The following is a 22,494-nucleotide window of genomic DNA, read 5'->3' as shown; positions in this document are numbered from 1 at the left end:
GAATAAGAGAGGTAGCCATTTTGGGTACAATCAACCGGTTCAGACCTTTAATAGATACCAGCCCTTAGCTGAGAGAGAATATGAACAGCCTTCTTTTTTAGCGCAGCGCCCCAGATATTGGAAAGAGGATTGGAGGGGAGGCGAGTATGGGGGAGATTACCACCCAAGCCCAAGAAAAAGAGGAGTAGAAGGGGGTGTAGAGCCGGTAGAAGGGAACAAAAGAAGAAAACAGTGGTAGGAGGGGGGGGGGGGGGGTGTTCAATTTAAGTGGGGTTGAATTAAATCAAACTGAAATGAGACTATTAGATCATGGGTTAAAATTTGCCCCAAAAAGAAATGTGAACAAATTTGATGCTTTTATTGATGTACAGAAGTTTACTAGACAACTGAATGTGAAGAAATATTTCTTGCAGAAAGAAGGGCCAAACAATAGGGCCAACAGTGGTGGAACTATATCACGGTTTAAAAATGCATCCACATTTAATCCTTTAGATGTTTCAAATCGTAATACTGTGGAAATATTCAAAGATAGGGTCCTGGAAGATTTGAGGAAAATCAAACCAGGGAAATTCGAAAATGTTCATGAAACAGTAGAGGGGATCCTCAAGCAGAAAGAACTTGTAGTACGATCTGCTGATAAGGGGGGAGGGGTGGTAATTTTAAGGAAAGAACAATATCTGAATGAATTGGACCGATTGGTGTTTCATACCCAAACATATGAGAAACTCGGTGGTAATCCAACCATCCAGTATAAAAGGGAATTGTCCCTCCTGTTGGATGAGGGGCTGTTGGCAGGGCTTATAACTAAGAGAGAGTGTGATTTCCTGGTTCCTTCGGCTCCCAAAGTGCCTGTAATGTATCAACTACCGAAAATTCACAAAAGCCTTACGGACCCCCCTGGTCGACCAATCCTAAGTGGTATGGGGTCCATTACCCACAGATTAGGACAGTATTTGGATAGTTTTCTCCAACCCTTGATTAGAACCTTACCCAGGGTACTGACTGATACCAAACATGTGTTACAAATTCTTGACTCTCTATGTGTGGAAGGGGACGTTCTTTTGGCCACGGCAGACGTAGGTTCACTTTACACCAATATCCCACATGAGGAGGGGATCGAAGCGGCTAGGTCATTCCTTTCGGTGGAAAGCGATGTGCCAACGGGCCAGATCAATTTTTTGATGGACCTGCTGGATTTCGCCTTGAAGAAAAACTACTTTTGGCATGGGGGTGGGTATTATAGGCAGATATACGGATGCGCTATGGGGGCGGCGTATGCGCCCTCATTGGCAAATTTGTACATGGCACTGTGGGAGGAGGAGGCCATTTCCATTGGGGGTGAAAGTTTGCTCCTTTGGAAAAGGTACATAGATTACCTCCTCATCCTCTGGAAAGGGGATGAGGAGGCATTTGGAGAGTTTATGTCCAGGATCAACACCCTGAGACCTAACATTCAACTCACCTCTGAACACAGTAAGGTAAGTATCCATTTTTTAGATCTGGAGATCAGTAGGAAAGGGATGGGTTTTGACACTAGGTGCTTTTTTAAACCCACCGATCGGAACGGCTATATTGAGACCACGAGCTGCCATCACCCTAGTTGGCTCAGAGGGGTCCCCAAGAGCCAATTTACACGAGTTAGGAGAAATTGTTCTAATCTAAGTGACTATTATTTACAATCAGAGACCTTAAAAGAGAGGTTCATGGAGAAAGGATATGACTCAGAGTGGTTGAGGAAAGTCCAATATGAGATTGCTAATACTGATCGGGGTCGATTGGTCCATTCACAAGAAAAGGTGAGTATGAAGGAAAATAGCCCTTTTGCCTTTTTTTCCAATTTCTCCTCACAATTCAAACAGGTTGAACAGATCTTCCACAAGCATTGGGATGTTCTACAGGGGGATCATGTTCTGAAAGATGTACTACCCCCCAGACCTTCTTTTGTGTACAGAAAAGCAATGAATCTAAAGAATCAACTGGCCCCTAGCTGTGTGGCGCCGCCTGCACAGCCGCGCCTTGAGGGATGGCAGGCGAGGGTTTTTTTTCCATGCAGGGGATGCAAATGCTGTAGAGAGGCCCAGGGGAAGAAAGTGCAAAAAATCGTTTCAGAACAAAATGGGCGTTCCTTTGATATAAAAAGTTTTATAACCTGTGCCACTTCCCATGTTGTCTATGTGATCTGGTGTACTTGCGGCCTACAATATGTGGGCCGCACCACTAGGTCCTTGAAAGAACGAATAGGGGAACATATTAATAATATAAAAAAGGGCTTTGAGTTTCACAGTGTCTCTCTACATTTTAAGGAGAAGCATCAGTGCAATCCTGACTAAATGTCTTTTTGTGGAGTAGAGAAACTCTTTTCTGGTTGGAGAGGGGCCAATAAATTACGTGAGATATCTAAAAAGGAGACCCGATGGATATACGAGATGGAAACGCTTAGTCCAAAAGGATTAAATGTGGATCTGGATATAAACTGTTTCATTAGCAATTCATAGATCGGCAAAGTGTGGATTGGTCTAATTAGCTTTGACCCTATGTTTTTAGGATTTAATGTGGGAAGTTGGTTTGTATAATGTGGGAGGTGGTGATACAAGAGGGTATTTATACTAACTGAGATGATTTATGTTGATTTATGTTGGTTTTATGCAATAATCCTTTGCTCCTGGAATTATCGTTAAAAAATCGTTTATGTATAGTGGGAGGTGAGGAGTTATGTAAGGTGGGAGATGAGGCTATTAGTGTAGGATGTTTTTGTATTAGTTTAGGATGAACGCGTGTAAGGAGATTGCCCTGTGTGATTGCCGCTGAGGAGAGCGGTTTTTAATCATTCTTTTACGTTTTTTATGTTTCAAAAGTAACCTTTCAGCTGTTACGGAGCAGGAGGGAGGGGCGGGAACCTTTTTAGAGGCTGGTTTGGCGTGTGCCGTCAGCCCCTGATGAGTCAATCATTTGACGAAATGCATAGGGTGGAGCGGCCGCACACGTGACCAGCAGTTGAGACGCGGAAGTGCACGGAACAGCGTGGAGCGTGTTTTCCAAGGCGGCATCAGTCGGGACAGTCACCCGGGGACTGCATCTGTAAACTGACATGCTTGTTAAACCTCTACACTTGTGAGTGCAATAATTTTAAAATTTTAATAAAGTTAAAAGGTTTTACACTATTTGAGTCTCCCTCAGTCCATAGCACGAGTGGAGCCCTGGATCTGTGAGGATATACGCTACCCCCAATGTTGTCATTCTAACCTCCGGATATTTTGGAGGACTCTTGGGTGAGTGCGGGCACTTCGGGGGGGTGTCCCTGCACTGGTGGCCTTATGTGTTTAGGGTGAAGGAGTATCACACGTGGAAGGTGTTGGAAAATAACCTGTTTAGCAGTATCACACTATATCTATATATTTTTTCTTGCATATGACGTGAAATCTGGCCTATACTCTTGGAAAGTACTGACAGAACGGGAATCTTGCTCCGGATTGTCTGTGGATAACCTGAACAAGGACTGTGAGACTTTTTAGTGTAATTTGGTCGTTGATTGTGAGCGCGAACTTTTACATATAAATTCTATGGGGCTGTTCACAGAACTGCGTTGTAACTGATCGCATTATTCTAACTCGCTGCATGCATGCTTTGTATTAAACTCTAGGTCCAGTCTCTATTGCAGTTCACAGTCATAACGCATGCATTATGCAACTGACCACTGTGATCCTGACCTCCAACAAACATTTCCGAAAAACTAAGACCTCTCTGGTTTATTTTCAGTTATTTCATGGATTTGAGCATAGATCAGGAAATGTGGCTCTTATCTGGATTGAGCACAGTGGGCAGGGGGTGGGTGCAGTGCATGAACAACAGCAGCATACATTTCTCCTGCATTAAAGCAATAAAAAGCTAATGATCTCAGATATGCAGTCAATATTAAATCTGATTTCTGCTGAAATATGATCAAATGGTGCAATGCAGTAGACAAGGCAATCTATCAATATTAGACAAGACACAAAACATTTTTACAGCATTTTTCTCCTGGCAGACTTAAGGCGCTAGAGCTGCAGCCACTGCGTTCAGTAGTCAGTACAGTGTTTAGGAGTTTTGCCTGAGGTCTCCTTACTGAATAGATGCTGGCATACTGAACAGGAAGAGCCAAGATTGAAAACGTGGTGCGTGTGGTCAGAGCCCTTAGCCAGTACACTATCCAGCCAGAGATGTCAGTCATATATTGCTGCTCTACCACAAATCTAGTGTGTATAATAATAGTATTAATAATTATGCAGTACTGTACTATGTTCTTTCAGTTCATACCACCTTTACCACATTATTAGACAAAACATAAAATAAACACTGTTGATTAACTGGAAATTAAGAAAAAAAAATGTTCTCACCTACCTTAATATCACACCATGAAAGTTAACAGTGGAGCAGTGACTAATATCAGCATTAGGGATAATTAACATTGCATGTAACCTTGTGAATGTGGATGTTTATGCAATTTTATTCTTTCAGTGCATTTATCCACATTCTTTTCTGTAATTTGAATTTCTTTTTTTTCCCTAAATGGCCCTATCTGAAATTGGTTCTTGGGAAATGGTACAATGTACAAAGACGAAGAAGCTTTTGTTTCATGTGCTGAGCATTCCATGGTTTGTGGTGTACAACGAGTGGAGTGTAAGGTTTATGTAGCAGTTCTACATGAACACATACTGCAGCACTGATTTGTGTCGCAGCTGCAGTGATTGTTCACTCCAATAACTCCCCCGGGTGCACTTCCTGTCCAGAAGTGTTGCATATGAAAGTTTTATTTACCAGTGGAAAGGAAGTTGTGCTGTGCTAAGGAGGATTATCTGAGGGATGTTATTGCACAGTAATGATTAAGAGTCAACGACAGACAAGAAGGTCAGTGTTTTGCTGTGTTAACATGTTAAATGTGATATATATAGAGAGAGTTTCAAAGGTGTTTTTTTTAATATCATAATGTAGAAATTGAGATTTCAAGAACTGTAAGTGACTATTTGGACATGGCTAAACTGAACCTGTATGTCGATTGCTTACAATGCATAATGACATCCTTACACATACCTCGCTCCCAAATGTTTGATATAAGAAAGAGAGAAACATTTAAAGGACAACTGAAGGCTGCCATATTTATTTCCTTTTAGGTAATACCAGTTGCTTAGCTATCATGCTGATCCTCTGACTCTTATACTTTTAGCCATAGAACCTGAACAAGCATGCAGCAGATCAAGTGTTTCATTATTGTCAGATTTGACAAAATTAGCTGAATGCTTATTACTGTTTTATGTAGCCAAATAGATCAGCAGGGCTGCCATGCAAATGGTATTGTTGAAAAGGAAATAAATATGGTAGCCTCCATATTTTTCTCACTTCAGTTGTCCTTTAAAGTGAACCTGAGATGGTACACTGGCCCCTATTTATACCTACCTGGAGCTTCCTCCAGCTCCATGAGCACCGTGGCTTCCCTTGCTGTCCTCTTCTGCCCTGTTCTGCTGTTATGACTCCAGATAATCTGGGCAGTCGAGGGCTATTGCACATGCGCTCCTGTCCCATAGAGCGGTCTGGGCCTGCACAGTAGTACAGTAGCATTGAAAGGTATGTCCTAATTAAAGGGACATACTGTATCTATGTAGGTCTTTTGTATTTAAAATATGACTAAAGGTATCCTTTAAAGAGACACTGAAGCGAAAAAAAAAATATGATATAGTGAATTGGCTGTGTACTATGAATAATTACTAGAAGATTAGCAGCAAAGAAAATATTCTCATACTTTTATTTTCAGGTATATAGTGTTTTTTCTAACATTGCATCATTCTATAATATGTGCAGATTACACAACACTCAGCATTCAAAATGAGTCTTTCAGAGAAGTCTGTGAAGTAATGACCTCTCCTCTAGCAGAGGAAAAGGAAATAGTCCAGGAACAGTTGAGATAATAAAAGTCAGATAACAGCCCTCTCCACGACTAACTTAGTCGGAGAGCTTAAAGAGAATCTGTACTCTAATATTCTTACGATAAAAAGCATACCATTCTATTCATTATTTTCTCCTGTGCCCCTCTGTGCTGTTTCTGCCACTCTCTGCTGCAATCCTGGCTTGTAATTAACAGTTTTAGGCAGTGTTTACAAACAAACTAACCAGCTTCTAATAGGCTCAGCTAAGCATAGTGTGTGAGTCATTCAAGAGTGTGCAGGGGGCCTGCAGAGGGTGTGTATCGCTTCTACCAATCACAAGCAGCCCTGCACATTCCACACAATCAAGCCTTAGCCTGACAAACAGGACAGAGGAAAGATACATTGATTTATTACATAGACAGTGCAGTTAGGAAAGACTGCAGTAAGCCAGAGCAGATTAGAACAGGCATAGGAACTTATAGGATAGAAGAACTAAGGCTGAAAAATTTGTTACAGAGTCTCTTTAATGGCTTGTTTGCATAGAGATAACAACTGGAGTTTCTCAACTCTTCCTGTACTGGAAACAATTACACTGATGTATCTGATCTTAATGTTTTATTTCTTAGCTGTGCTACAAATCATAATATCATCATTTTTTTTTCGCTTCAGTGTCTCTTTAAGTTTGTCCTGCAAAAAGCAGGTTCTCAGATGAAAATTTTACACCAGATCTGACTAATGAACCACCCTTCCCCCATGTGACTGCTGTACAAGCATGCGTGTTAGTGTAGTGGTAGGTCTATGACATGGGTGGGAGACAGCAGTGAGCACATGACTGGGCTTCTATATCAGGAAATTCAGTCATTTTTGGAGCCCCATTGCAGGTCAAGAAAACCAGGTGTGAGTAAACAGGGGCTGTGTGCAAAGTGATAACACTGCATAGTTTAGTCATTGGCCTCAATTCACAAAGCAGTTTTGCTGGATCCACACCATACAATTTTTCGGCCAGTTTACCTGGCCGATCGATTATTTCCAGCATGTCCGATCTGAGAATTGAACGATTTTTTGAGCGATTTTATGACCGATTTACGTTAGTTTCTACAGAAATCGGTCAGAAAATCGCTTATAAAAGTTTGATTCTCAGATCGGACATGCTGGAAATAATCGATCGGCCAGGTGAATCGGCCGAAAAATTGTATGGTGTGGATCCAGCATTAAGATTGATCTACTGAATCTATGGTAAAATACTACATTCGGTAGATTACAAATTGAAGCCACGTAGAAATACCAAATGTTTTATCAAATGTTATAGACCTGGTCTAAAAATGTTTGGCAATTCTGACATGAACTTTGAATTAACAGAAGCGAAAGTGAGCATGTTTTTAGTGGTTATTTCCTGACAGAGTAAACCAGCTGGTCCCTGTCGGGAAGTTAAATCTGTAATAGGTGATGACAATGTCAGAGGAGAAAATTAGCCCTATTGAAATAGAAATTAATTAATATTACATGGGGTGCATCTTAAATAGAAAACTTTTAAACCATAAAACTTTTTTTTTCTTTTGCAAAAAAACCCCCCAAAAACAAAACAACTAAAAAGTTTAGTTTCAAGTGTCTCTGCTAACATCCAGAAAATTACTGTACAAGTTAATTCTGGAGAATATCGCATGAATTAGTATTTACTGAATACGTCAGACTAGACTAGGTTTTAGACCTATTTTACCAAATGTTGCCCACATTCATAAAATCTTTAGTGAAATAAAAATCAGAAATATTAAATATTTTATTTACTGAATGGCCCTTAGTGAATTGAGGTCATTGCATAGTTTTTTTTATAATAGTTTAACAGCATAATCATCCTATTTTATCTGGGCATTATTAGATTTACATATGATATATCTGATTGGCTACAATGTCATCCAATGATAAGAAACAGTCTGTATGCATGTTTGATGATTGAGGCTTTACAATTAACAAGCTGACACATCACTGCATGCCACTAGGTCTGGCTTTCAGTGACCACAAATACCTTGTGTTTAAGAAGGCAAATGTCTGTTTTGCACAGCGTTTTAGTAAAAACTCTTCTTGGTCCTTTTTAACACCTTACACACTCCTAGGAGTTCTGCTTCACCATGAGCTTGCTGAGTAATCTGTAACTCTGGGTGTTTCAAGTCCTACCACATAGAGCACACATTGATCCATACCATGCACTGATGAGGACCAACTAGTCTGAAACAGTTTGTATGCATGTTGGATTATTTTGGTTCTGTACAGTTCACAAGCTGACACATTGCATTCCAGCAGTTCTGAAGGTGTGTTTAGCTTTAAGGGACAACAAAGGCAATATTTGCATACTCAGCAGTGATGCATTTTCAGGAACCTCATATGCTCACTCCAACTTGAATAATATCAAATACCTTCCGTTTTAAGAAGGCAGATTTCACTCCATTTTGTAAAGGGATCCCTCCAATGTAATGTACGTCTGAGGCAGAGAGAGAGATGTTTTCTTACAGAACTCATTGTAACTCACCCCTACTTGCCTTCCCATGGTCCTGATGTACATTCTTCTTCTGTCTGATGAATCAGCGGCACATAATAATATGTGTTATTATGCTGGCCTGATAATGACAACGCATGCCTTGGATTCTTTGTCTTCACATTGCAGACCCTCCACCAAGATCATCCACAAACTAGGGACCCAGATCATTAAGCCATTGTCACAGGCATACAAACACATAAGCTCTCTATCAAGCCATGTAGCTCAAAACAGCAGGCTGTCGCCATAGCGTACGTTAAAAAAGGGCGCCGGGAAAAAAGGGCGCAGGGTTTTAAAAGATAATCATGAATAACGTTTAAAAAAAATTTGTGTTATATTTCGTTTAAAAATAATGTTTTATAAAGTTATAAATCATTAAATAATGTGTATAAAATCGGCAATTTTAAAAATGTTAATCTTCCCTGTTTAAAAATTGAAATTTATAATAACGTTTTATAAAACATTAATACGAATTTTCCTAAAGCTATACCTAACCCTACTCTCACACAGAACCCTCCCTCTACCTATCCCTAACCCCTAGACCCCCCTGTTGGTGCCTAAACCTAAGACCCCCCTGGTGGTACCTAACCCTAAGTCCCCCTGTTGGTGCCTAAACCTATGACCCCCCCTGGTGGTGCCTAACCCTAAGACCCCCCTGTTGGTGCCTAAACCTAAGACCCCCCTGGTGGTGCCTAACCCTAAGACCCCCCTGTTGGTGCCTAAACCTAAGACCCCCCTGTTGGTGCCTAAACCTAAGGCCCCCCTGGTGGTGCCTAAACCTAAGACCCCCCTGTGATAAGCATTAATAACGTTTTAAAAAAATATGGTGCGGTTTTTCGTTTAAAAATGTAAAAAAAAATTGTACGGTTTTTCGTTTAAAAGTAATGTTTTAAAAAAATATTGTACTGTTTTTCGTTTAAAAAAAATGTTTAAAAATTATAAATCATTAAATAATGTGTAATCATGAGAAACAGTTATAAAACATTAAAAGTCTCCGGGCGCCGCTTTTAAAACGTTATTTTTCTCCGGCGCCCTTTTTTCCGGTTGGGCGCCGATTAAACGATATTTATTATGGGAGTGAATGGCGGCACCCTTTTTGTCCACCTGCCTCATGCGCCCAAATTTCCTGCTTCCGTCGCCATAGCCATATGTACTGACTTAATGTCATTTGAATGAATTTTCAATAACAGAGCAAATGGTGGTGTCAGCTTTGTGGACTGCTTACTATTTGGTCACAGGGTACTGTGAGCCTGGGCTTGGGAACGCTGAAGTATTGTTGCATGGGTGCTTCTCTATTCCTGTGACATCTGCATTTTTTTCAAAAGTAAAGATTGTCTAACAGTGTAGGTGACCGTTTAAGGTTTTTCTGCTCTTCATGGTAATATGTATTGATATGTAACTTGGGAAGGTAAACTTCTTGGGGTTGATTAAATAAACTGCTGACCACATTTTGCTTTCTGGCACCAGTGAGTTATTATTCCACTTAATGCCCTGCTAAAGTAAATAGTCCTGGTATTGGGCATTTTGACACTGAGCTGGATCTGTTCTATCTCTGAAGGTCCTAGCTCCCACAGGTGAAATATGCTACTGTAGTAGAGCATTTAAAGGGTAACTCAACTTTATTACAACAACTTTCGTAATATATCTAATTTATTATGCAAGTCATTTTACAACTAAGCATCATTAAATGATGAGTTCGGTTGCTATATTTTTTTTTTTTAATTTTTAAGAAACTTGTTAAGAAGCCATGGTACAATTATTTGGCTTGGTGTGAAAGTTAAAAGGTATAATTCCCTTTGCAACCTTGCAGTTTTCTGAGATGACGCATTAATTCCACAGGCAATAGGAATACTGCACTTTTTTTGTGGGATGATAGGTATGTATATGTGGCAGATGAGTAATTAGTCTCATCTCAGTTAACAGCTGCCAGTGACATAAGCGTTTTTTCCCATGAAGCATATGTGGGGCTCCAGAGCATTGACTAGTATTATTTTATGTATGTTCTGCAATAAGGCAAATGTTACATAAAGAAAATAAGACCGTGGAGGAAGGCTGATATTAATATTTTCATCAGCTTTGGTGATTGGGGCTAATGATGCAGGTTATTTTCCCTGAAATACCTTGTTGCCCCTTTTAATTCTACCTGACATAGAATAGTTTTACCTTAAATATCAGAATCACTGCTACATCTGTGGAAGGATAATATTATCTGAAATGAGACATAGTATGCTTCTATGGATAATCAAGGAGTTACAGAAGAAACTTTGTGTTAAATAATTGATCTGTAACAAATTTCAGTCGAGAGATATCTCTTTGAGAATTTGAACAAATCGTTCAAGCTGCTCAAAACCTTTCATTTTGTTGTTTTACTTTTATCAAAGGTTTAATCTACATATCCCTGCTGTAACAAGTCCTAATGTAAAACAATTAAAATTCTGTTTTATGTTTGGAAGGAAAAAAAAAAAGGAATGCTCCTTACCAGGCAGCTGTTTGGATTGTTTAAAGTAGAACTCCACACCAAAATAGAAACCACGTAGGGGCAAAATATAGTGTGCATATACCTGCTCTCTGCCACAAATGTGATCTCTATAGTTGTACAGATGCTGGAAACCAGTAGCTATTAGTGGCGGAAAAGTACTGGATCAGTGTGTCGGGGACCTGTCTGCTCTCAAAATGCCAAAATGGAGGTAAGTAGGTACTGTTGTACCCCACTATGTGTTCATCTAGCAAGCAAGAAATTTGGGCACCTGCAGGTAATGGACTATTTGGGCACACTACAGGTGCTAATGCAAAATATCGGCTATTGGGCGCTAAAAGCAGATATTTGGGCGCCCGATAAATAGCGGGCTCCGGGCTCGTCCAACTGAAATTTTTTGTTTTGAGAAATTATCGGTTTGATAATTATCCTTATTAAATTAACTTTGAAAAATTATTATTTTGCAAATGATCGCTTTGAAATGTATTTTTTTTAAAATTATCATTTTTGGTATTTACATTATTTGTGGTGGAGTAAGGGGTTTAAAGGAATACTGTAGGCTGTAGGGGGGGTCAGGGGAAAATGAGTTGAAGTTACCCGTGGCTTGTAATGGTCCCCCGCAGACATCCTATGCCCGCGCAGCTCACCGATGCTCCGGCCCCGCCTCTGGCTCACTTCTGGAATTTCAGACTTTAAAGTCTGAAAACCACTGCGCCTGCGTTGCCGTGTCCTCGTTCCCGCTGATGTCACCAGGAGTGTATAGCACAAGCCCAGTATGGTCTGTGCCTGCGCAGTACGCTCCTGATGACATCAGGGGAAGCGAGGACACGGCAACGCAGGCGCAGGGGTTTTCTGACTTTAAAGTCAGAAATTCCAGAAGTGAACCGGAGGCGGGGCCGGAGCATCAGTGAGCGGCTGCGCGGGCACTGGATGCCTGCGGGGGACCATTAGAAGCCCCGGGTAAGTTCAACTCATTTTCCCCCGACCCCCCTACAGTATCCCTTTAAAGGTTAGGCTTCAGAAGGGGGTTTTTATGGTTAGGGATCAGGAAGGTGGTGTCTTGGGGTTAGGTGTCAGGGAGGAAGGTTTTAGGGTTAGGCGTCAGGAAAGGGGCTTTTAGAAATAAGCATCAAGAAGGCGGGTCTTAGGCTTAGTCATCAGAAGAGGGTGTGTTCAGTGTGAGAGTAGGGTTAGGTTTAGTTGTAATAAAATAACTGTAATATTTACCAATGTTTTACTATCGTCATTACCACTGTTAATATTTAGTAATTTTCATTATTAAAAATTATATTTTGAAATTTTAGCTTCACCCCTCACCCTTTTTAATACTGTTATTTTCAAATATTTGCTAATGTAGTGCAGATAAAGATGAAGAGACTATAAAAAACCTTGTTATAGACGATATTTTGAAATTTCAGCTTCCCCGGCACCCTGTTTTCCTTCCGCCCTTATTTACGTATGCATTCATCTGTGATTGAAATCGCACTTAAAACATGATACTGCAATACTGCAAATATTCATAACATGCTTACCAAACCAAGCATTAAAGCTGTGGCCAAACAAAAGGGTGATGGCATGGTAAGGCAGCTAAACAGCATAAAACAGGCAAAAGTGACAGGGTTTCTGGAGTTGGGGCACTAGAAGAAGAATAATGGGGAGCCAACCCTCAGCTCCGATTAATGCCTTTGAATGATGTTGGCTTGATGATGGTATCTAATTCAATTCATTAGGTTGAAGGGCATGTTTAAAGGCTCATACACACGTACCAACAATCTGTCCAACTATCTTCCAAACTTGTCTTTTGGAAGATAAGTTGGATGTGTGTACGGCTGGCAAACAATCAGATAACCAGCTGATAACAGTTTCTTTGCCAGATACAACCAGTGGATCAATCTGCTCAACTATCATACAGGTTGGAACGTGTGTACAAATCTTTTGAACAACTTTGTTATTTTTGAATGAAGACATGTTGTGCAGTTTGTCATTTAGTTTGCACACATAGGGCCATATCCTATTCAAGGTGATAAGTAGCTTGCAGATGCGAGCTACTTATCACCTTGCCATCGCGCGAGGATTACCGGCAAATCCTATTGCCCATATCCTTCGTGCGATGGCCGATCGTTAGGGAGCATTACTCAGGCGAAAGCCTGAGCGATGCTCCCTTTTACCGAGCGATGGGGAGTGAGGTTTACGTTGTGGTGCTGTCCATCAGCACCACGGCCTCACTCCCCACACATGCGCACTTGCCCGCCTAACATCCGCCGCCATCTTCCGCCGCTGCATCTGGGGGTCTCCTTTAATAAGGATACCCCCAGAGCTCCCCGTCGGGTCACCGCACAGTTTAGAAGCCCCTGCGCAGCTCTGCAAAGGTTCCCCGTCATACGTACCGCCGCCGATCACCCGCCGCCTCTCGCCGCAAAATCCGTCGTGTAATTACAGTGTATCTAACACTGTAATTACTGTGCGCATAGAAGGAGCCCGGGCAAAGCATCTTTGAATCTACAGCCGGGCTCCCCATTGGTCCGCTGTTTGAACCAATAAAATGGCTCAGACAGCGGACCAATGGGGAGCCCGGCTGCAGATTCAAAGATGCTTTGCCCGGGCTCCTTCGATGCGCACAGTAATTACAGTGTTAGATACACTGTAATTACACGACGGATTTTGCGGCGAGAGGCGGCGGGTGATCGGCGGCGGTACGTATGACGGGGAACCTTTGCAGAGCTGCGCAGGGGCTTCTAAACTGTGCGGCGACCCGGCGGGGAGGTCTGGGGGTCTCCTTATTAAAGGAGACCCCCAGATGCTGCGGCGACGACGTGCGTTAGCTAGTTTAGACCTGCTTTTTGCAGGTCTAAGCTAACGCTCATGTCTGCCGGGAAGCATCGCTTCCCGGAAACATGATAAGGATAATTGGATTCCGTGGTAAGAACTCGCTGGGCGATTATATCGCCCAAGCGAGTTCTTTTCCGCCTGGGGGGGTCTAAAGTTTAATTAGATTAGGCGATGCCCCCATCGCCTAAGTTAAGAACTCGCCAGTGCTTAGCGCTGGCGAGTTCAGCAATAGAATATGGCCCATAGTATTTAAGTGAGTTGGTTGTTTAGTTGGTTGGAGTGTGTGTTTGTATGTACTTGTCAGGTAAACAACTGTGGTTGGTCGTGTTGTGCATTTGGTTTTGTATTAAAAGTGGGACGTGTGTATGAGCTTTAAGTGTATACTCTGAATCTAGTTAGCCTGACCCTCAGGACTAAATGTATTTCTGCCAGACCTTGTATAAAAAAACAGCAAATGCTTTATTTTTGTGAAACCCTATATTTCTGTAATTTATGTAACTGGTACCATTGAAAAAAACTATTTTCTCTTCCTATCTGAGATTCTTTCCAGCTTCTTTGCTAGCATTATGACCAACAAATACTCCAGTATATGACAGCAACCAGGGACAGCCCAGAGGGTAAACATCATACTCCACCCTCAGTTCTGTAGGAAAGGACAAGGCAATTGTAATGGATGGAATAGGCTAATTTGAGGCATAGGGGGTTGGGCACTATCACTACAAGGGTAGGCACAGACTTGGAGTGAAAGATGGCACTGTACAAAATGAGGATACTAATGCTATACGGGTTACTAATACTATACAAGGCTGCACTATGTGCACCACACATCTTAATGGTGCCTAGTGGTAACCTGGAACTTTTGGGATCTTAGCAATACCTCTGTGGAATATTATGATTCTATCCCTCTAATGTTTTTTGCAGAATAGGATGCAATTGCATGAAAACAAGCAGTTTTTTTATGGATAAAAATAATCATGCAAAAGTTAGAGGTCCAACTTAAAGCAATACGGATTAAAAGCCAAGGGGGTGGAATAAGAGATTTGTCATTCTGAGCAGAGTGTAACATTTCGCTTATCTCTGTTCTTCTTTGAACTATGCAGTGAGAATACTCTTTCCTTATTGCACCTTTTGTATACACAGTTTTGATGAAATATTTACCTTTTTGTGGTGAGAACATAAAAAGAACCTCAGCCTCCCTGTCTAATGCTTGCATCAAAGTGTACAGCATATTTGCCCTCTGTGACTCTGTTTGTTTATTACTAACAATGATCACTCAGTCTAGCATTCATATGTGCCCGCAGTCATTTGCGTTACGTGACTCAGCAAAGACAGACGGAATATTGAAGGATTGCAGGAAAGGAAAGATCCTCCTTGAGCTGCCTTATGTTTTCACTGACAGAACTGTCTGCTGCAGGAAAGGTGAAATCCCTAAATACAGTGTTACTTACATTACTCAGTGTTTGATTCAGAGCTAGCGGGTACAGCCTTTGCGGTAAGAGATCAGTGTGACCAGTCACTGCTCATGTTTTCTCTCTAGAGCTTTAACAGGAGAAGCATAAGCTGCACATCCTGATCCCGTGTTGCTCATGTAATGTCTTAATCATTGCAAGAACTGCTCATCGTAATACTGTCTGCACTGTAGTGACATTTCTGTGCATCATATACAATGACAGCAGTCCCTTAAAGTGGAATTCCAAACATCACAGTGAAAATACTGTAGACCCAGCGGTTGTTATACTGATATGTGAGTGAATCACTATGGCAGTATAATGCAATAAAAAAATAAGTATTTGTATAATATTTTTTTTCATAATATATAATCAGCAATTCCACTTGTGTTGGTTGGTAGGTGCATTTTATGAGGATTATGACTTGCAATCTGCTCCACCCAAATAACTAAGGTCTGCATCCCATAGCATTCTGAATAACACCTAATCTAAATAGCATAAAAAGTCAATACAGCAAATATAAACTTAGCAGGGTAGTTTGTCGGGTTCATACCTAGAAGAAATTGCAAGTGTTTTTCCAAAGTGTGATCATGCACTTGTAATGTTTTTTCAATTGCATCTCTCTTTTTTTTTTTTTTTTGCATTTGTATGCAATTTCTGAGTTTTAAATTCAGACAAATAAGCAAAATTCTAAATACCTCATATATTTCCAGTAATTACTAGCAAATAGCAATGCAAAGGCTTTTTTTCATGTTTTATGTGAAGAAAATGACATTTACAGAGAACAGTTTTCACTGTGGGCATTACTATGGAGGACTGTGTCCAGCACATCCAGCATACAGAGACAATCTTCACTGGCTCTAATAATGTAAGTTAAATGTGTTCAGAATGATAGAAAGCAGAAATATAGCTTTAAATGTGTGTAAATAATCATCAGCGGCAGCTCTGTCTGTGTGCTTCTGTGTGTGTCTCTCTCTCTCTCTCTCTCTCTGCCACGCAGTCTAAAGTAAACAGTTTACAGCCAGGTTACAGTTCGGCCTCCCCCGATGCCGACACAAAATTGTTACAAACAGCTGGTAAACAAGGCATTTTTTTTTACACCGGCTGTGTGTTTCTGGCTAAACGCTCTATAGGTATGTGGGGTTTACAGAAAAAACGTTTCTTTGATATTTGTTCTTTAACCTTTTCGGGACCGGCCACCTACCCCCCCTTAAGGACCAAGGCATTTTGCGCGGGAGGGAGGTGCGCGCGTTTGGGGGGGTCAGGCGGCCGGATCCCGTGTGTGGCTGGCTGGATTGGTGTCCCCCCATGGTGGCCAGTGCCCCCCCTTCTGCCAGCAGCCTTCACTTACCTTCCAGGCTCCAGCGATGAGCCGCACGGGACACTCTTCTCCGGCCGGCATCTCCGTTCTGTCTGACGATCAGTTCCGGGTCGCGGCTTGATGACGTCATCAAGCCGGGACCCGGCGCTGACGTCAGATGGAGCGGAGATGCCGGCCAGAGCGGAGGGGGGTGCCGATCGTCGCGGGAACGGCAGGGAGGTAAGTGGTTCCTCTTCGTTTCCCCCCTGCTGCCGCAGCTGTCAAACTGATCACTACGATCCGGCGGCGATCGTAGTGATCACGTGATCAGCAGCCATACGCGATGGCTGCTGATCACTCGGGGGAGATGTCGGCTGTCATATGACAGCTTAATCTCCCCCTCCCGGTGCGCACGATCGCGTCGGGAGCGGAAATTGCGGGCCGGCGTAGATTCTACGCCGCATCAGGCTAGAACAGCCACAAGTGCGGCGTAAAATCGAATGCACGCGGCCCCGAAAAGGTTAATGTCTTGTCTTGACTTGGGTGGTTTCAACTGAGTTCTACGAATATTGCTACATTGAAGAAGTAGATCTGTGACCATGAAAAGCATCTGGACACCCGCTGTTTGTTGCTGAAGCAGTGCTCTAAGCGCTCATGCTGGGGTCATTTATTTTCTTCATATATCATCCATGCCTACTTAATAGGATTTAGTCAAAACTCTTCTACTTGTTTGAATTATATCCCTTATTGATTGCCCATTCTAATAACATTTTATTTTTTTTATCCACATTTTCATGTACTTAAAGTGAAAAAAACCTTATGATATAATGAATTGTATGTGTAGTGCAATATAGTCAATGGTTTGAAAGCGACACACCTTGCTGTAGAATCATTGGGTGCATAGCCATGATGCAAAGCAACATCACATTCAATATAGAAAAGTCCAAGGTTGGCCAGCACACCAAGGGTATTTGCAGGAGCATTTATTCCTTAAAGCATGTGTCAACACAAGATTTGACAATTGTGGGTCCCCTTCTTCAGAAAGTGCAGACATACTATGTCTGTCAAATCTTGTGTTGACACATGCTTTGAGGAATAAATGCTCCTGCAAATACCCTTGGTGTGCTGGCCGACCTTTGACTTTTCTGTATGTGTAGTACAGATAATTGATAGAACATTAGTAGCAAGGAAAAGAGTCTCATATTTTTATTTTCAGTTATATCGCTTTTTTAAAAAATAACATTGCATCATTCTGTCATATCTGCAGTTTAGAAACCACACTGTCTGTCTTTTAAGCTATAAATCAAAGCAGAAACAACTGCAGTAAAATCTTATCTCAAGTTGTCTCTCACTTTTTCATGGCTGTCTAAGTGCTTTGGAAAACAGGACTGTATTCAACCCAGTGGATCGAAGAGCTCAGAGAAGCTCTTTTGCAAAGATAACTACTGAAGTTTTTTAACTCTCCCTGTACTGGAAAACATGACATTTTTTTCTTTGCTACTATGGTTCTATTTTTTAGCTGTACTACACATACAATTCATTATCTCATAAGTTTATTTTCGCTTCAGGTTTGCTTTAACAACTTAAGGACCTTGGCCTAAACCCCCCTAAGACCAGGCCATTTTTCACAAATTGGGCCACTGCAGCTTTAAGGCCGCACAACTCAGCACACAAGTGATTCCCCCCCCTCTTTTCTGCCCACCAACAGAGCTCTCTCTTGGTGGGCAAGGATCGCTCCCAGGATGTTTATTTTTTTTTTTACAAATATTTTTATTATTTTTTTGAATAAATTTCAGCTTTTTTAATTTTTTTATTTTCCCTCTCTCTTTCCCTCCCTCCCCCGCCAGCCAACCACTGTGATCAGCTGTCATAGGCTTCAGCCTATGACAGCGGATAGCCCCTGAGCCTGTCACACGGCTGTCCCCAGTACAGCGCTGCCATAGACTGCAGCACTGCACTAAGTAAATAGCTGGCGGCTTTGCCATCTAACAGGATGGCCGCTGGGAAGCTGATGGAGGAGCGGAGCTCCGTCATCCAAGCAGAGATGCGCACGTATCCGCACACGTGATCTCCTGCAAAACTCTCCCCCAGGACTTTACGCCGATCGGCGTTAGGTGGCCCTGGGGGAGCCACCGCGTCAGCGCGTCGCGGTCTTGTAGAGAATAAAGGGAACCTAGAGTGAGGCTTGCCGATTTTTATTTCCTTATGAACATTACCAGTTGCCTGGCTATCTTGCTGATCTCTTTGGCTACAATTGTGTCTGAATCACACACTCGAAACAAGCATACAGTTAAAGGGACTCCGAGCTAAAAAAAAATGAAAATGGTACTCATCGTGGGCTTTCTGCAGCCCAGTGTAGGTCGGGAGGTCCCACGACAGCATCCTGGCTCTTCTCCCAGGTCTTCTCCCAAAGATGGCTGCCCGGCAGCTTCCGGGCAGCTCCAGACGACACTGGTCCGAGTGTCGGGCTCTCTCTTCCGCACACGTCACGGCTGACTTCATCACGCCGGCCGCCTCGGGTCATCATGGCGGCCGATGTGACAGTATGGCGCATGCACGATTAAACCGCACATGCGCTGTACTGTCACGCCGACCGCTGTGATGACACGAGGCGACCGGCGTGATGAAGTCAGCCGTGACGTATGCGGAAGAGAGAGCCCGCACTCGGGCCAGTGTCGTCTGGAGCCGCCTGGAAGCCGCCGGGCAGCCATCTCTGGGAGAAGACCTGGGAGAAGAGCCAGGACGCCGTCATGGGACCTCCCGACCTACACTGGGCTGCAGAAAGCCCACGGTGAGTACCATTTTCATTTTTTTTTTTTTTAGCTCGGAGTCCCTTTAATACAGTCAGACTTCAGTCAGAGCACCTGATCTGCATGCTTGTTCAGGGTTGATGGCGAAAAGTATTTAAGTATTAAAAGGCAGAGGATGAGCAGGTCAGCATATATGCATATGCATTGTTTAAAAAGAAATAAATTTGTCGAACTCTATATCCCTCTAGCTTTAGTTTATACAGGGGGAGGACATTGAACCAATCTTTGATCCCTAGTTGTCTGGATATTTTTTTTTTATATCTTCTTAGAGCGGAAGAAGTTGAATAAGAAATGCATTGATTACAAAATGCTGTCCAGTTACCATATTGTTTTGGGGGGCTATACAATGGCCTGCATAAAAGAACACCTCCACAGAAATATATATTTATTGGTTTATCATAATTTTACTGAGTTTGTTTTAACCCATTTACATCAATAAACTCACTTTTTCTTGCATTTGTTGTCTAAATCTCCTCAGTATTGACTAGTGTTGGGCGAACATCTAGATGTTCGGGTTCGGGCCGAACAGGCCGAACATGGCCGCGATGTTCGGGTGTTCGACCCGAACTCCGAACATAATGGAAGTCAATGGGGACCCGAACTTTTGTGCTTTGTAAAGCCTCCTTACATGCTACATACCCCAAATTTACAGGGTATGTGCACCTTGGGAGTGGGTACAAGAGGAAAAACAAAATTTAGCAAAAAGAGCTTATAGTTTTTGAGAAAATCGATTTTAAAGTTTCAAAGGGAAAACTGTCTTTTAAATGCGGGAAATGTCTGTTTTCTTTGCACAGGTAACATGCTTTTTGTCGGCATGCAGTCATAAATGTAATACATATAAGAGGTTCCAGGAAAAGGGACCGGTAATGCTAACCCAGCAGCAGCACACGTGATGGAACAGGAGGAGGGTGGCGCAGGAGGAGAAGGCCACGCTTTGAGACACAACAACCCAGGCCTTGCATGAGGACAAGAAGCGTGCGGATAGCAATTTGCATTTTGTCGCCATGCAGTCATAAATGTAATACAGATGAGAGGTTCAATAAACAGGGACCGGAAACGCTAACCCATCACAGATGTTCATTGTTCATGTTACTTGGTTGGGGTCCGGGAGTGTTGCGTAGTCGTTTCCAATCCAGGATTGATTCATTTTAATTTGAGTCAGACGGTCTGCATTTTCTGTGGAGAGGCGGATACGCCGCCGATCTGTGACGATGCCTCCGGCAGCACTGAAACAGCGTTCCGACATAACGCTGGCTGCCGGGCAAGCCAGCACCTCTATTGCGTACATTGCCAGTTTGTGCCAGGTGTCTAGCTTCGATACCCAATAGTTAAAGGGTGCAGATGGATTGTTCAACACAGCTACGCCATCTGACATGTAGTCCTTGACCATCTTCTCCAGGCGATCGGTGTTGGAGGTGGATCTGCACGCTTGCTGTTCTGTGTGCTGCTTCATGGGTGTCAGAAAATTTTCCCACTCCAAGGACACTGCCGATACCATTCCCTTTTGGGCACTAGCTGCGGCTTGTGTTGTTTGCTGCCCTCCTGGTCGTCCTGGGTTTGCGGAAGTCAGTCTGTCGGCGTACAACTGGCTAGAGGAGGGGGAGGATGTCAATCTCCTCTCTAAAGTCTCCACAAGGGCCTGCTGGTATTCTTCCATTTTGACCTGTCTGGCTCTTTCTTCAAGCAGTTTTGGAACATTGTGTTTGTACCGTGGATCCAGAAGGGTATAAACCCAGTAATTGGTGTTGTCCAGAATGCGCACAATGCGTGGGTCGCGTTCAATGCAGTCCTAGGCCGAAGAGGTCATAGCCTAGGGTCACAAAACCTGTTTATTGGGCAATTTCAATGGTGGCGAGTCTGACGTACATAAATCGCAGCAATGGCCGTTAGCAACATCTGAATCTCACGAAATGTCTCATGCAGGTAGAAGACATATTGTTAGACTTGGGCTCCAAAGATGGCTTCCCTACATCTCTGCAAACCAGAGTTACAGGGCTCCAAATTTGGTAAAATCCCCCATAGGCTTTCATTGGGCCTCCTATTTACAGTTCCAAAATCTCACATCTTTTCAAAGGGCAATTACTCAGCAGTGGCAAATTTTCTAGCATTGTAGGGACCCTTAGGGGGAACATGACTGGTGAGTTTCGGGCCCCTAGGCCAAAGAGGTCATAGCCTAGGGTCACAAAAACCTGTTTATTTGGGCTATTTCAATGGTAGTGATGGTGGCGTACATAAATCTCAGCCATGGCCGTTAGCAACGTCTGAATCTCACGAAATGTCTCATGCAGGTAGAAGACATATTGTTAGACTTGGATTCCAAAGATGGGTCCCTACATCTCTGCAAACCAGAGTTACAGGGGTCCAAAATTGGTAAAATCCCCCATAGGATTTCATTGCCTCCCTATTTCACTTTCCAAAATCTCACATCTTTTCAAAGGGCAATGGCTCAGCAGTACCAAATTTTCTAGCATTGTAGGGACCCTTAGGGGGAACATGACTGGTGAGTTTCGGGCCCCTAGGCCGAAGAGGTCATAGCCTAGGGTCACAAAAACCTGTTTATTTGGGCTATTTCAATGGTAGTGATGGTGGCGTACATAAATCGCAGCAATGGCCGTTAGCAAAGTCTGAATCTCACGAAATGTCTCATGCAGGTAGAAGACATATTGTTAGACTTGGATTCCAAAGATGGGGTCCCTACATCTCTGCAAACCAGAGTTACAGGGGTCCAAAATTGGTAAAATCCCCCATAGGATTTCATTGCCTCCCTATTTCACTTTCCAAAATCTCACATCTTTTCAAAGGGCAATGGCTCAGCAGTACCAAATTTTCTAGCATTGTAGGGACCCTTAGGGGGAACATGACTGGTGAGTTTCGGGCCCCTAGGCCGAAGAGGTCATAGCCTAGGGTCACAAAAACCTGTTTATTTGGGCTATTTCAATGGTAGTGATGGTGGCGTACATAAATCGCAGCAATGGCCGTTAGCAAAGTCTGAATCTCACGAAATGTCTCATGCAGGTAGAAGACATATTGTTAGACTTGGATTCCAAAGATGGGGTCCCTACATCTCTGCAAACCAGAGTTACAGGGGTCCAAAATTGGTAAAATCCCCCATAGGATTTCATTGCCTCCCTATTTCACTTTCCAAAATCTCACATCTTTTCAAAGGGCAATGGCTCAGCAGTACCAAATTTTCTAGCATTGTAG

At 42.7% G+C, this 22,494-nt stretch overlaps 1 long non-coding RNA gene across 1 annotated transcript in view; it reads left to right on the top strand.

Moving 5' to 3' along the window:
• Window positions 1–4,799: 4,799 nt before the first annotated feature.
• LOC137561343 (uncharacterized) overlaps window positions 4,800–22,494 on the top strand; it is a 79,598-nt gene continuing 61,903 nt past the window's right edge. The window contains exon 1 of the long non-coding RNA XR_011029976.1: window positions 4,800–4,884. This is a non-coding gene — a long non-coding RNA (uncharacterized lncRNA). The remainder of the gene's footprint in view (window positions 4,885–22,494) is intronic.

Source organism: Hyperolius riggenbachi, chromosome 3 (genome assembly GCF_040937935.1).
Source record: "Hyperolius riggenbachi isolate aHypRig1 chromosome 3, aHypRig1.pri, whole genome shotgun sequence".
In the NCBI taxonomy this organism is placed as follows: Eukaryota; Metazoa; Chordata; class Amphibia; order Anura; family Hyperoliidae; genus Hyperolius; species Hyperolius riggenbachi.
Note: the sequence above shows the minus strand (reverse complement) of the source record. Positions and strands in the feature narration are given on the sequence as shown.